A 16,160-nucleotide genomic window follows, 5' to 3' on the forward strand; every position below is an offset into this window, starting at 1 on the left:
GAATGGACAAAATTATAGGTAAAAAGAAGTATAGTACAAATAATAAGAAGTAATAAAAAGTTTAGAATCTCAAATTTACAATTTGATTTTTTTATATACAACATTTGCAAAAATTGTTTTGACCAATTACCCGTGAACAACTATGATAATAAGATGAGAAATTAAAAAAATTGAAGAGAAATTTTAACCCATTTCTCAAATTGTTTTTCCATGACCCATGGATAGGTAGATGAGAAATTAGAGAATTAGAAATGAAATTATAATCCATTTGCCAAAATTATTTTGACCCATGACTAATAGATAGTTAGGACTTAGGATGAATGAGATGTAAGATTAGAGAATTAGAAAGGAAATTGTAACACATTAGCCAAAATTATTTTGACCCATGACTAATAGATAGTTAGGACTTAGGATGAATGAGATGTAAGATTAGAGAATTAGAAAAGAAATTATAACCCATTTGCCAATATGGTTTTGCTTCATAACCCATGGATAGATGGGATGAATGAGAAGAGAGATTAGACCAAGAATGAATGTGGGATTGCCACATCATCCTCATTATATTCTTTTATTAGTATAGTTATATATATATATATATATATATATATATATATATAGCGTAGGTTACTGCATGGGTTTAGGGTTTTCGTTTTTTTTGCATTGTTTAGCGTTGAGCCGGGAGTCTCTTTGGAAGCAGCCTATCTATCCTTAAGGATAGAGGTAAGGTTTGCCTATATCCCACCCTCCCTAGACCCTACTAGTAGCTTTGTTATGGGTGAGATTTACTGGATATGGTTGTTGTTGTAATTTATTTATTATAGAATTTTGTGAAGAGATAAGTGAGATGATTGTTGTTTTTAAGCCTATGGTTAATGGTAGTCTAAAATATCAAGTGAAAACACCGGTCTAACTTGGAAACAAAGGCAAACAATTGCACGTGGACTAGCGTACATTCACAACGGTTGTAACTCCCAATGTTCAATGCACGAAGACATTAAAATTCGTTCTGTTGGTAAAAAGAAAAAACCTGAAGACGTTAGAAGTCGTAGCATACTTATAAACAATGACTGACTGGGAAGTGGTCATTTCTGATTTCATCATATCCGTATGTGCAAACATTAGGCTACTGCGATCCACTGTGAACACAGACATTCTAATTACATGAATACGATGTTTATTCGTTTGGTGTGGTTTTGTTTGACATGAATGAAATCTTATCTTTGAGATTAGCAGTTGAAACAATAATAATTGATCAACAACAACCACTCAATGGTGATCATGAAGATGGTCATGTGATTAGCTTGAAAATCTTTCATGATATAAAGAAACAGATTGACGCAAATTGATTTTAATTTCTCGACCATCGAATATCAATGTTTGCAAGAATAGCCTAAAGCTCGTCGAAAATTGTTGAGGTTGTAAAATAACTTGAGAAAGCCTTTGAATGTTAAGTAACATTTTATTGTCAAGTAACAACTTAATTCTTGTAGTTCTAAATTTCTAATGCTTTCACGTTTACAGGACGAGTGGCAATGGGAGAACTTGATGCCTATACAAGGAATTAACCTTCACAATGAAAAGTTGTTGATTCAATCAACCATATTTGATGTCTACTTTCCACCCATCAACATCTATATGTAGCGACAACATCTTTATCAACAAGCTGCTAACTTATTGCCCGTTTACCTTATGTATAAATGTAAACTCTACCTTTTTATTAATAAATTTTAGCGATGCTATCTTCCTTAACAATGTAAAAACATCAAGGAAGCTTCAAACTAACTGAAAAGAAAGTTAATGCATCATTGATAATTGGTCTTTATGTAATTAATAGTTAGTCTTGAGGAATTACGATGGGTTTCAAGTAAAAAAAAAAGCGGCCAATGATTTAAAAAGGAAAAAAAAAGTATTGGTGTGGGCCAAGAAAAAGGCCTGTATAATTTTTTTATTTCTACTATTTTTTTTGAAGTTAAAACATTTGTTAAAAAAAAACACGCACACACCAAAAATGCCTAAGTTGATTGGTTCATTTTCTCTAAATAAAAGCTTGATCCATGATCACTACACACATACAACTGTTTCTGATTAACGGGATGCTTTGTTCATGACGGAAGAAGTTATCCGGGTCAAACTTAGTCTTGACTTGTGCCAACTTTTTAAAGTTGTCTTTGAAATACTTGGTTCCCCACGTACTCGCCTCATCAAAACTCGTATCATTTCCATTACCATTAATTCCAAGCTCAAAGTCTCGAAAATTCACATATGCTTGTCTTGGCCACTTTGAAACGTGTTGTGTCATGTGTCTGTAAAGATCGTGAAGCGCGTGAAAACGGTGGTTAGCGCTTCTTGTGTCCTTTTCCGGACAATTGGACACATATTGAATATCAAAAAGCACATCTCTATGCGGATATGGGATCGATGACTCGGGTAGATTGTTCATCATGCCTCCATGAGGGTTCCACATCATATACGGGGTGTATTCATTATCCAACATGGTTTTCCATATTCTTTCTATCCCGGTTTCGGGTATTACTTGTTTCACAAAATCCGATTTTGATTTAAAGTTGCTTATGCTTGCGGGTAATCCAGTTAGTAGGTAGGAGGTTGGGACGCTATAATCGAACTTAGCGAGGTACATAACTGCCTTGATCCAACTCATTTCATAACAGTCTTCTTTTTTTAATCCAAGTTCGGGAATATTGTCATTTATGATTTTCAAGAGTTCATCCGCCTTACCGAGAAAGTGCCCGTAATAACTTGTAAGTATTGTTTTGTTAGGTTGATACGGTACATCGGGATGTACCTCCATAACCGCACCGAGAAAAAGACGTCAAGCGTGGGGGCCACTTGTTGCCACTTGTATAAAATCTTGGTGGCACCTTGTTCCATTGTTCTATGGATATAGAACACTGTGTTTTGTGGTGGGACCGGCACGAGTATGAGTTTCCATGAGAATGACTTCGTAGCTCCCACCATCACCACCACGTATAACCCAGAACACATCCTCTCCCATGGAGCCCCGATCCAAGATCTCTCCCTTTGCACTAATAGTTTTTGCATCTAACGCGTTATCAGCTACAAGCCCGTACTTTCTCATCATGGTCCCATCCCCACCTCCCGTGATGTACCCACCCACACCCACGCTCGGGTGCATACTTGAAGGGAAACCTAGGGTTCCATTACTCTTCTCTTGAACTCGATAGTAAAGCTCACCAAGCGTGGCTCCGGCCTCAACCCAAACCGTATTATCAGTGGTGTTTACAATAACATCATGCATTGCATCTAAATCAAGAACAACAAATGAATCAAGTGCAAGGGACGCGTAAGAGGAACCTTCATAATCATGGCCTCCACTTCTAAGCCGTTGGTGAATTCCGAGCTTTTTGGCACAAATAACCGCGATTTGGATTTGTGCTTCGCTCAATGGTACGAAAATTGCTTCAGGTTGGGGAGTGCTTGCGGTTTGGAATCGTAGATTCATCACCCGATGATAAAGAGCTTCAAGGAATTTGGGGGTTTGGTCTTGGATGCAAAACTTGTCTGGGAAAACTACCATGTTATCAGAAAGGCATTGATGGAAGGTTTGATCTAAAAGTGAAAATGAAAATGGAGTGAGTGACAGTGATAACAACATGAGAATCAATGATGAAGCAGCCATTGCTACTTGTCTTGAGGTCTATCAAATTAATATATATCAATTTCTTTGCAATTAAAATTTAGTCATATCATATTCTTCTAAATACCATTTTTTTAAGTATCATATAATTAGTACTTAAATGCTCACATGTTTTTAGATATTAATGTTGGTCATGATGTAATTATGAGTTCAAATATTGTACATTTTTTTGGGGTTTAAATTTGTAAATACATTAATTACTATTTTTTTTAACTATCAACAAAAAGGAATAAATATTATAACCACAAAAAAAAAAAAAAAAAAAAAGAAGCCCAAAATACACACAGAACACATTTATTAGTATTAACTAAAAGTAACATAATATAGTTGCATTAATTACATATGAATCATGGTTCCATTAAATGTTTAAGTATTTTATAAAGGTTTTTTTTTGATGACCAACAAACCTCGGCCACTTGTTAAAAAAAATTAGAAATTAATGTATACAAATGCTGCCATTCCCGCGATTGTAGATAACCCTGGTGACCCAGCCCGTCACCAATTTAAGGGGAAACCCGCCGTCCAAAAGCCCACTCTGATAAAACCCTAGGCTCGCACATGACATGTTGTAATAAACGAGACTCGAATCAACAACATTGAAAAATTGAAAAAGTCACCGGATACCACTAAAGCACTGCATCTTTTCTTATAAATAATGGTATATTCTTTTAAACACAACTAATACATAACCTATTTTTTATCAATCAAAATCCCACTCAAAAATTAATCATTTGAGCCTTTTTAGTCAAATGTCCTAGACAAGTTGGAATCGGATCACAGCCCTCTTCGTTTGGTCACAAATCACCGAGTACCGATGGATTTACCTTCGGCTTTGTTTGTTTTTGTTTTTTTTTAAAGTTGAAGTTTGGGGTTGTTTGAACAAGATTTCATCTCCATTCTATCTTACTTCCGCGACAATGGGGTTATAAATAGAGGGCGTAGTTCGTCTTTCATTGCCTTAATCCCAAAGAATAATTATTTGATTTCTCTTAATGAATTTAGACTCTTAAGTCGAATAGGTTGCATTAAGGCTGCCCGTAGTGAGCGTTAGTAATGGGCGAAAAGGAGGCAAAGTGGGCTACAACACCGCCCCCCCAATGTGGGGCGAGGGGGGGGGGGATTCTTTTTGTCGCTCGTTGTTTAAAAAAATATTTAATTCATTTGACCGTTCAACGGTCATATTAAAAAATTAAATAAAAACTTAATATAAATACCAAACCAATTCAACCCATTTTTCACCATGTTTTGTCGCTCGTTGTTTAAAAAAATATTTAATTCATTTGACCGTTCAACGGTCATATTAAAAAATTAAATAAAAACTTAATATAAATACCAAACCAATTCAACCCATTTTTCACCATATCATACACAAACTCAAACACAAATAACAAACCAATTCAACCCATTTTTCACCATATCATACACAAACTCAACCATTTTCACCATTTCATACTTCTTCACATTTTTATTTCATTCTATCTCAAAATGGATTCCCCGGATACCCTGAACTCTTCCGAAATTTGGGATCAAGTAATTAATGAGAGTCGGAGAATTTGTCAAGTGCAACAACGAGTGTTTGAGGAGACAAAAGAGGCCATAAGCGAAATGCAGGCCGTTGCCAATACGATAGTGTCTCGCTCTACAAGCTCTTCGTTGCCAATACGTAGGCGATCGTATATCCATCGGGATCGTACCGAAGCGAACGATCGTTTGATGAAGGACTACTTCAACGACACACCTACATTTAACGACGCTATGTTTGAACGTCGTTTTCGGATGTCTAAGTGTTTATTTTTGTGCATCGTGGGAGATTTGGAGCGAGAGTATACGTATTTTCAACAAAAACCCGACGCAAGAGGATAATTAGGATTCACCGCCATCCAAAAGTGTTCTTCGGAGCTACGCATCGTCGCATACAGCAACACGACCAACATTAACGACAAGTATTTAAAGATGGCTGAAAAAACTACGCGAGACGCGTTGGAGAATTTTTGCATCGGTAAAATTTAAATTGTTTACATTAATCACTGTTTTTAATGTAAATATTTTTTTAATAATTTATTTATATAGGAATAATACAATTATACGCCAGTAGTTATCTGAGGATTCCAACTTCAAACGACCTGACTCGCATATACGATGTACACGAAAACAAACATTCTTTTCCCGGCATGATAAGGAGTATAGATTGCATGCATTGGGAGTGGGGCAACTGTCCAACCGCATGGCGAGGTCAATACACTCGTGGTGACCATGGAATGCTAACGGTTAGTCTTCAAGCCATTTGTTCACACGACATCTAGATTTGGTTGGCCTACTTCGGCTCCGTCGGTTCCAACAACGACATAAACGTTCTCAACGCGTCCCCCGTGCTAGAGTATTACATCAGCCGAAGCATACCGGTCTTACCGTTTTATGTCAACCACACCTTCTATCGTCACGGATACTATTTGGGAGATGGGATATATCCAGAGTACTCGATCATCGTCAAAACGTTTCAAGACCCGATAGAAGAAAAAAGAGAATACTTTAAGAAGAAGCAAGAGTCCGCGCGAAAGGATATTGAGAGGTGTTTTGGGGTGCTAAAAAACGTTGGCATTATGTGAAAAACCCATGTCGTGTATGGACGATGGAAAAAATGAGCGATGCAATGTATACGTGTATCATATTGCATAATATGATTTTGGAAGACACTGACAAAGCAATATGTCAACACTATATACCAGGAAGCGTTCCAGAACAATTCTCTCAGCCAACCACAGAGCATCGAACGCAAAAATTTCACAAGCTCACATCAAGTGAGATACATAACCAACTTAAGGCGCATTTGGTTCAACACATGTGGGATAAACGTCCTGTTGAAGTAGTGGACGAATACGAAGACGAGGAGGAAAACAAGGACGAGGATGAGAACGAATACGAGGAGGAAGACGGGGAGGAAAACGAAGACGAAGATGAAGACGAGGACGAAGACGAAGATTAGTATATTTATATGTATTTTTATTTACTTTTTGGTGTGTTTTTTTATTTTGATTATATTTTATTTTTCTTTTATTTAGTTAATTTAATAAATTTTAATAACTTAAAGGGTTTTTGTTTATTTACTTTAATTACAAAAATAAAATAATAAAAAAGGTGACGTAGCACTGGAGGTACTACAAAACCATTACACCCTAATAATAAATTCCTACCATTTGCTGACCGGGCGACACGTGTCAGAATTCGTCCAATTTATAGCCCCTCCACTACGCATAGCCTAACAAGGTGATGGTGAAGGCATTGGCAGATAGGAGAAAAAGAGGGTGAACAGGTTGGCAACTACGGATGTATAATCGGCTTTTATCTCTAATAATAATTACATACTTGACGGTCCGTTTGTTATCAACAAAACCAATATTAAAAGCTACTTGTTAACATGTTTATTTTACCACATCACCTAAGGTCGTGACATATACATTCATGCTCAATAACTCCACGTAGGCACCACATCATATACTTTACCCCATTTCACTCAATCTCAACCTAAGGACATAGTTTAACCCTCTTTACTTTTCTTTATTAAATGCAAAGTTGGTTCTTAAAGTAATTTTTGTGTATGTGTAAAAGACTTTAAAGCCCGTTAACATTTTAACTCATTTTTATTTAACGCCCCTTAATCCATGAGGTGAGTGGAATGCATGCCTTTAACCCTTGTCAACTCAGGTTTAATCAGGCCTGTCCAAACCACTCGCCGCTCGTTCGTGCTCGCTCGAAAAAGCTCGTGTGATTTCCGCTCGATTTGGAAATGAGCCGATCGGATCTGCTCGATTTGAAAACAAGCCAAGCACGAGCAAATCTTCACTCGAATTATTTTTTTAGTTTAAAAATTTATATATAATATGTATTTATATAAAAATATACAAAACTTTAAGGATTTTTAAATTTCCCACATTTGTGTTGACTTCAAAGTTTAATTTTAAACCATAGCCACTTGTTCAATACTTCCACAATTCCACTTTTCCATAAACTTTCCCGACATTCTGCCGTCAGTTTTACGATTACACCTTTGAAAAACTATCTACTGGTTCTCGTCACATTTGATATACAAGAACTATTTTTTGTTTCTATTGTTAGGAGAAAATATCGACCATGTATCTTCGTTGAACTTATTAGACCACCCGCTATGGGGCGCTAAAGTGGTTGATGGCGGGCGCCCTTTGGCGATGAACACCACCAAGGGGCGCCCTTGGTGGCGGGGCACCGTGCCAACGGCCGGCGCGGCGGAGAGAAAAAAGGGTGCCCCCCTCAACAGTCACCTAACGTAAACTTAAAAAAAATTAATTTAATTATTTTCTATATAATACAAACCATATTTCCAATTTTTACTCAAACAAATATCAAATTTCACTCAAACAAACTCTCAAATTTCACTCTAAAATTCTCTCAACATTTTTACAATGGATCCTTTCTCAAACCTAAACCCGAACATAAGCTCGAGCTCAACCCCGAACCCAAACCTGAACACAAGCTCGAGCTCAAACCCATGGGATCCAGCTCAATTGTTTTGGGCTAGTGTGCACGCAAATAACAATGACCCTCATAACCCTTTCTATGCCAACTAACAACGACCCACAATGCCTCCAACCATGCAACCGTTTCCCAACGATATGTTGTATCGAATTCCAATGTCGTTTATGCCTTCGCCAACCTAAACCCAAACCCAAACACCCCAAACCCAAATACCCGAAACCCAAGTAGACGAACCGCAAGTTCGTCGCATACGAAGTCAGAAAAAGAAGGTTGATGCCGGTCAAAAAACTACCAACAGAGTTGAAAGAAAAAAGTGGGAAGATGATGAGGAAGCGGCGTTGTCCGAAGACTCAATTGAAGGTAAATCATCAAACTATTTATATATATTTAATTTTTTTTACTAATACTAAGTTTTTATATGTATCGTAGGTGACGGTAAACACAACACGCTATTTTGGGAAAAAATACATAGTAAGTTCTATGAGATAATAGGTCGAGGTCGCTACTGCGGGGATGATTCGTCTCCAACAACGGAAGGCAATGATAATAAAATTGAACAATTTATCCAAAATTCAGAATCGCGTTACAAACAATAAAGGAAACGACACGAATTATGTCGACCTCATTGAGACTTGCTTCAAACAATACAAGGCCCATCACGGTCACGATTTTGGTATGTTGGAAATTTGGAGGAAATGCACGAGCTAGCCAAAGTGGCATCCGGTTCCGACATCCTCACCGCGGCCGTCCAAACGGTCAATAACAACATTTACTTCGGCCAATCAATCGTCGTCTCAAGCCGGGTCGGATGCCCGTTCTCAATTTAACTTAAACGAGATTTATCCCGATTTTCTTGTTTATGAACCGGATGAGTTGCCACGTCCGGTAGGAAGAGAAAAGGCCAAGGCGGTGTAACACCTTTGGCAAACACAATATCGTCCCACTCTTAGGCTATCCCACATCGGCCGTGGACAAGAGAGATCCTTGGTTCATAAGTAATGTCCTGCCTCTTAACATCACCAACGCGTTTTGGGCAACCAAAAACAAATTCGTGAGCTCTTTGTGGGCAGAGCGGAAAATATTGGTGGTGCGAGAGGCGGGGGTGTTACAGGTGATATCAGAGCCACTCTTGTGCCGTTCGGGATGATGGGACACGCCTCATCGAGGACGATGAGTCCAAAGGGGGGTTGTTTGTAACACCCTTGGCAAACACAACATCGTCCCACTCTTAGGCAAATCCCACATCGGCCGTGGACAAGAGAGATCCTTGGTTCATAAGTAAATGTCCTGCCTCTTCAATCACCAACGCGTTTTGGGCAACCAAAAACAAATCCGTGAGCTCTTCGTGGGCAGAGCGGATAATATTGGTGGTACGAGAGGCCGGGGTGTTAGAGGTGGTATCAGAGCCACTCTTGTGTCGCTCGGGATGATGGGACATGCCTCATCGAGGATGATGAGTCCAAAGGGGGGTTGTTTGTAACACCTTTGGCCAACACAACATCGTCCCACTCTTAGGCTATCCCACATCGGCCGTGGACAAGAGAGATCCTTGGTTCATAAGTAATGTCCTGCCTCTTAACATCACCAACGCGTTTTGGGCAACCAAAAACAAATCCGTGAGCTCTTCGTGGGCAGAGCGGACAATATTGGTGGTGCGAGAGGCCGGGGTGTTACAGGCGGCGACTAGAGGTGGGGGGATATTCGTCTAGAACGACATACTCTATGAGTTCTGATTTGAGTGCGCATTTTGACAATTTGGAGCTTGCACTTAAAGAGTTTACAGATGTAAGGTTTAACGTATTAACATGTGATTGTCTTATCTAATTGATGTGGTGACTTCGTTTGAAAACCTTCTTTCATGATATTAACCTATAGATAAATAGGGTTGTATAAATATCTAGATGGTGTTTCTTGATCTAGCTACATACCAAAATGGTCTGGTTTTATCGTTTCAAACCTTGTTAAAAACTTGATTTTGAATAAAATATTAAATTTTATAATGAGACGGGTCGTATCATGATGAGACGATCTGTATAATGTTGTTTGACCTATTGACTGAGTTTGAATTGAGACGGACCGTATCAAAATGAGACGGTCCGTATAACTGTGGCAGGGCGTTAAAAACTATTTTGACCCGTACCAAATTTGAAGATGAGATGGACTGTGTAGTGATTAAACGGTCCATCTAATCTATTTGTTTGGCCGGTTAAGGGAAAAATCAGTTTAACAACTTTCAGGCGATTGTTTAAGTCTTAAATGAACATGAACATGAATGTAAACACTTATACTACTTCTGTAAACTATTTTGATTGAGGTTTGATTGATATTAGCTTGGATACTCGCTTAAAGATAATAACCGAACTTAAACGAGTGTTTAACATGCCTAACTTACTTCCTAGTTCAGAACCTAGGGATGATTTGTGAATGCTTCTAACACCTTTGGAATGCTTGATCAGAATTACTCCAACTTGTTCTTGCTTAAGAACCCTTGAAACAACCTAAACACTATACTAGCTATATTTGAGTGAGAGATGATTAACTGATGTTTGTTGCATGTAATGGTCGTGTTATGGCTGTTGTTTATAGGCTGAGATGTGATGGATGAGTCAACAAACATGTATAGCCACGTAGCAAACGATTTTGACATCTCATGTTGTCAAACTTGATTATACAGATCGTTTAATTATGAGACGGTCTGCCTCGTCTATAATTGCATCGCATGAGACGCCCGTCTCTGGGAAACCTTTGTGACTGGTTTTAGTATGACATGGGCCGTCTAATAATGAGATGGTCGCCTCATTCAAGTTTTGCCTAATTACAGATTAGACCTTATACTTAAGGTTGAAAGAATGACCAAATGGTCCCTTAACTTTTAAAATTGGCAAAAATGGTGGGGAAGTTTTTGGGTTGTTGCAATTACTCTAAATATCTTTCTTCTATAAATCAGTATCTCATCCAATCTAAATCTTAAAACCATTTAAACCAATCATCGATTTGGTTTCATAGTTTGTTTTTTTTAAACTTTCTCGATAGATTGGATTTAAAATTTTCAAATTATACAAACTGTTTGATTTTAGTTCATATGACCATATAAATCTGGACCAGACTTGATAAATAAAGCAAGCCATATAGTTTTCAATTTTATAAAGTTGGGAGATTGGGCTAGTTGGCTAGTTTCATTCAACCTGGGCTCTACGATTGCTGGCCTACTAAATCTCTTAGGAGGGTGGGCCACCCATCCAACAAGAATGTAGAGAAAAAAAAAAGCTTGTGCTCAACTGCTCACATTCAACCAATATCTGTCTAGGGTCTACTCATGTTTTGCTGATTTATCAGAAAAAAAAGAAAACAAAAACAACTTTTTGTTTATTCACAATTGATTTCTCAAAATGCTACATTAGTAAATGTAATTGAAATTGTAAGACTGCCTTGTACATTGAAATTTGAGATTGTTATATGCTATTTGTGAATCTACATTGGTGAATTTTAGATTCGTAAAACGGTAATAACTGATAACTGTTCGGTTTGGTTCTATATATCTTTCAACGATTTGGTTTTGGGTTTTCACGGTTTGACCTAAAAACCCGTTAGTTGATATAATGATATCTCTTTGAACTCTAACCTACATACAAGAAAGGCCAACAATGCGACACGTTTGAATAAGGTAAGGAATTCACCATTATTGTTTCTATATCTATACATAATGTGATAAGAATACATATATAATACATATGCATCATATAAAACTTGAGAAAACTAAATAAAGATGGAAGTACAAGCACGATATTTATTAATCAAACAATTAATAAGAGATATCAATCCAAAGTTCATCCTCAACTGCCAAGATATTTGAAACTTGTCGCATTGTTGGCCTTTCCTGTGGGTTAGAGCTCAAACACGCTCTTGAGATAATCAAAATGGACTCCACTAGTTTTTCAACTTTGGGTGATGGTGGCGGTATCCGACTATCTCCCACATTGTTAGGCAACAAATAATCAGCAGAAAAAGCCGGCAAAGATGTTATGAGTTCTCCAGGATGCTTTCCCATGACCACTTCTAGTGCAACAACTCCAAAGCTATACACATCACATTTCTCAGTTGCCACCATTGTATAAGCAAGCTATACACGCATAAACGTAATATAAATTCATATACAAAAGGTTCTAACATATATAAATATTTTTGAAAATTTAGAAGATATGTTTAGAACTAAACTAAGTTACCTGGCGCTATATAACCATAGGTGCCTGCAACCGTTGTCCAGTTTGACGAGTCTAGCTTTAAAAGTTTGGCCGTGTCAAAGTCAGAGATATGTGCCTCATATTCAGAATCAAGAAGGATGTTGGCTGATGAAATGTCTCTATGGACTATAGGCGGTGAGCAATCATGGTGCATATATGTCAAACCATTAACTAAAGCCCTTACAATGTGAACCCTTTTCAACCAATCCAATTCCTTCGATAGGATATCACTATTTAAGATCGATCTGAGGCTTCCCTTTTCAAGGTATTCATAAATTAAAAACGAGTGACGGGAATGGTTGCAAAATCCAAAGAGCTTCACTATGTTCCGATGCCTGATGTTGGTTAATGCACGTACCTCACTAAGAAAACCTTTATGGTTAATTAGATTCTCTGAAGATGAAGAGTGAATTTTCTTGACAGCTACTGTAATTTCGTTAGCTTGTAATTTCGCTTTATACACAGAGCCGTATCCTCCGGTGCCAATACAATATGCTTCATCAAAACCATGTCACCTTTAGGATTTCATCATACGCTGCCCGTCCATCAAAGCTTGATATGGAAAAGAAATCATTATTTTCTTCAACCAATGGTTCTGCTGGAGAAGAGCTTTCCCTTTTTAGTTTATAAGCATAGAGGCCGCCGAGTAACATTGCCCCGAAAAGGGGGAGTATTATCACAAGGATGAGCCTATGATGAAAGCTATCTTTATTTTTCTTCATTGGAGTTTCACTTTCACAAAGTTTCAATCCTGTTATATTTCCACACAAACCTGGATTGCCTTGGAATAATTGTATGGACGAATTTTTGAAGATAGAAATGAGGTAGGAACTGGACCTACAAGTTCATTGTAAGACAGGTTGACATCCATCACTCCGTGAAAAATTCTAAAGGCGTCAGGAATTGATAATTTGTTGTGTGATAGGTTTAAACTTACCAAATTCTTTAATAGTTGAATGTTAGATGGTATCTCCCCCGTGAATGAATTCCATGAGAAATCAAGTGTGGTAAGTTGCCCTAAAGCACCAATCTCATTCGGTATTTTTCCACTGAGCTCGTTATTACTAACATTCAAGTAATATATCTGTTCCCACTTACTAATGGATTTTGATATTGGTCCGTTCAATTTGTTTGCGGATATATCGAGAGTAAAGATATTATGAAGTGACCCAAGCTCTTGAGGTATAACACCTGAAAGTTGGTTTTCTTTCAAGGACAAAGACAACATGCCTTTCATCTTTTCAAATTCCTTTGGAATTTCACAAGCCAAGCTATTTGAAGAAAGATCGAGATTCTGTAGTCGAGTTAAACTTCCAAACTCTGATGGAATGCAACCACTTATGTTGTTATATCCCATCACTAAGGATGTCAAATTCTTGCATTTATCCAGTTGTGAGACAACGGCCCGTGAAAATTGTTGTGACTGACGTCAAGCAGATCTAAACTTTGATACACTCCAAAACTATCCGATATGTTTCCAGTAAATTGGTTAAAGTCAAAACGGCCTCTTATTAAGGTGGAGCATTTCTTTATGCCTATTGGTATAGGACCCGTGAGTCGATTATGACTTACTGATAAATTCTGAAGCTTTCCTCCACGGCACAAATCTTCTGGCAAATGTCCAGACAACTGATTTCCATCAATTTCCAGCTCAAGCATGTCTTGACTTGCCAGTACACCTTGTGGAATATGACCAGATAATCTGTTATCACGAAGATACAAATACTGTAGATTTCTCAGGTTTTTTAGTGATGAAGGAATAGAACCACTGAGTTGATTTTCACTCAGCGCCAACTGAGTTAGTGACTTCAAATTCCCTAGTTTAGCCGGAATGGATCCAGAGAGTTTATTTTGGTACAAGTGTAGGAGATCCAAAGACTCCAAATTACCCAACGATGAAGGAATTGGGCCTGTTAAATTGTTTGAGTAGAGGCTGAGGCTCTGAAGTGACACCAGGCTCCCAAGTTCTTGTGGGATCGAACCATTCAATTTGTTTTTGAAAAAAAACAAAACGGCAAGCCGCTTCAAATTCCTAATGGTAGGTGGGATAGGACCACTCAGAGAATTGTCACTGATATACACTTCCACAAGATTGACAAGGTTCCCAAACTCATGTGGAATTTGACCCGAAAACATGTTATCATCAAGAAATAAGGACTTCAAAGTTGTTAAATTGCCCAATGTTGGAGGCAGTTCTCCTTCAAGAGAATTATCATACAACGCTAGCTCGGAGAGAGAGGCTAGTTGACCAATTTCTTGTGGTATCGACCCATTTAATTGATTTTCAAAAAGGTGGAGGGTCTCGAGATTAGCTAACATCCCTATTTCCGGTGGAATCACCCCGAAAACTTATTTCCCGAAAGATCAAGATAAACAAGTTTCGACAGGATCCCGATTTGCACAGGGATTGGACCGAAAAACTGGTTTACACTAAGCTCAAGACGAGAAAGGCTGTGAAGAAACGAGAAAGGGAACCGGTCAAGAGTACCGTTTAATTTAGATAATGTGAGGTTCAATGTGTGAATGGTCCAATCATCGTTGAAACCGACACCAAACCATGAAGTGCATGGAGTGGAAGCAGTAGCATTCATAGGGAGTGGAGTCCAAGAAGAAAATAGTGGGGTGTTGTTTAGATTTTGAAGGCTAGCTTTCCATTGAAGAAGAGTATTGGCTTCCTCCAAAGATGCAGAAGAAAGCTTTGAAAATTAAATGGTTAGTAGAGCTAGAGATAAAAGTAACAAGTGTGTGCAAGACATTATTTGCCATGTCATGTTTTCTAGATATGAAAAATGATGGGCTGTGTGTGATAATTTATAATCGAGCGGCTAACCTTATCTCCGGCAATGCCATATTTCCACAAGGAGTGTGCTTTACTTTGAGAGAAATAAATAGCCAACGTTATGTGAAGAGTGTTTATTACTTAAGGAATAAATGTCCTTTAGCAAACGACTTAGATTCATAGCATTAATGCTATTGACGTGTTTCACACTATAGGACAAGTTGGGTACTAAAAAGTAAATAAATAATTGAAATGAATGAACGTGGTGCATGCCGTATTAACGAGTGGAAATTGAGAAATATGGAAAGAAAAGGTCTTGGTATTAATTATTCTGTGGGGTTATTACATCCACTTTCAAATGATATGGATACCTATATTGACTCAAAGTCAAGATAAAGATAATTTAATTTCTTTGAAAGATATATCTAGAGGTGAAAAAGTGGTTCAAAACTCAAAGTCGGTTTGGGTTAAAATTGGTTCGGTTTAGTCAATGAAAGTCAAAGCCGGCTTATGATAGGTTTCGAGTCTGGTTGAAACCGGGTCTTGACCAGGTGACGAGACGATCAGTTTCGGTCCGGTTTTGACGGGTTTCGGTTCGGTTAACCGGTTTGGAACCGGTTGTGGTGGAGAAAATTACAAACCGGTTCTGAACCTACGATTTCAATCGGTTCCAAACCGGTTTCTACATAACCGGTTTCAAACCGATTTAGTTTTGTTTGATTTTCAGGTCGGTTCGATTAACCGGTTTATTTGCCCACCTCTCATATGTCAATAAGATACTAACAAAAAGTAAAACACCCGTCAAACCAGCCGTCTTATAGGGTCACTGGTCGAACCAGATTACAGATTGGATCAGATTTTAGAACCGGATGAATTCTAATTTTAATTATCTATATTTATATAACATTATATAAGCGGCATTTCATCTCCCACTTTCAGACACCGTTAAATTAAA

The 16,160-nt window shown here is 37.9% G+C and overlaps 3 pseudogenes; 1 reads left to right on the top strand and 2 right to left on the bottom strand.

Annotated features, from left to right (window-relative positions):
• Positions 1–2,035: 2,035 nt before the first annotated feature.
• Positions 2,036–3,797, bottom strand: LOC143614563 (monolignol oxidoreductase AtBBE-like 13 pseudogene; annotated as a pseudogene).
• A 1,592-nt stretch (positions 3,798–5,389) lies between these two features.
• LOC143614564 (uncharacterized) lies at positions 5,390–7,980 on the top strand (annotated as a pseudogene).
• Positions 7,981–11,949: 3,969 nt separating this feature from the next.
• Positions 11,950–15,197, bottom strand: LOC143614571 (uncharacterized; annotated as a pseudogene).
• Between the last annotated feature and the right edge of the window lie 963 nt (positions 15,198–16,160).

The sequence above is a fragment of the Bidens hawaiensis genome, unplaced genomic scaffold (genome assembly GCF_021521415.1).
Source record: "Bidens hawaiensis isolate Kalapana, Puna unplaced genomic scaffold, B.hawaiensis_p1.1 tig00040517_1, whole genome shotgun sequence".
NCBI classification, from domain to species: Eukaryota; Viridiplantae; Streptophyta; class Magnoliopsida; order Asterales; family Asteraceae; genus Bidens; species Bidens hawaiensis.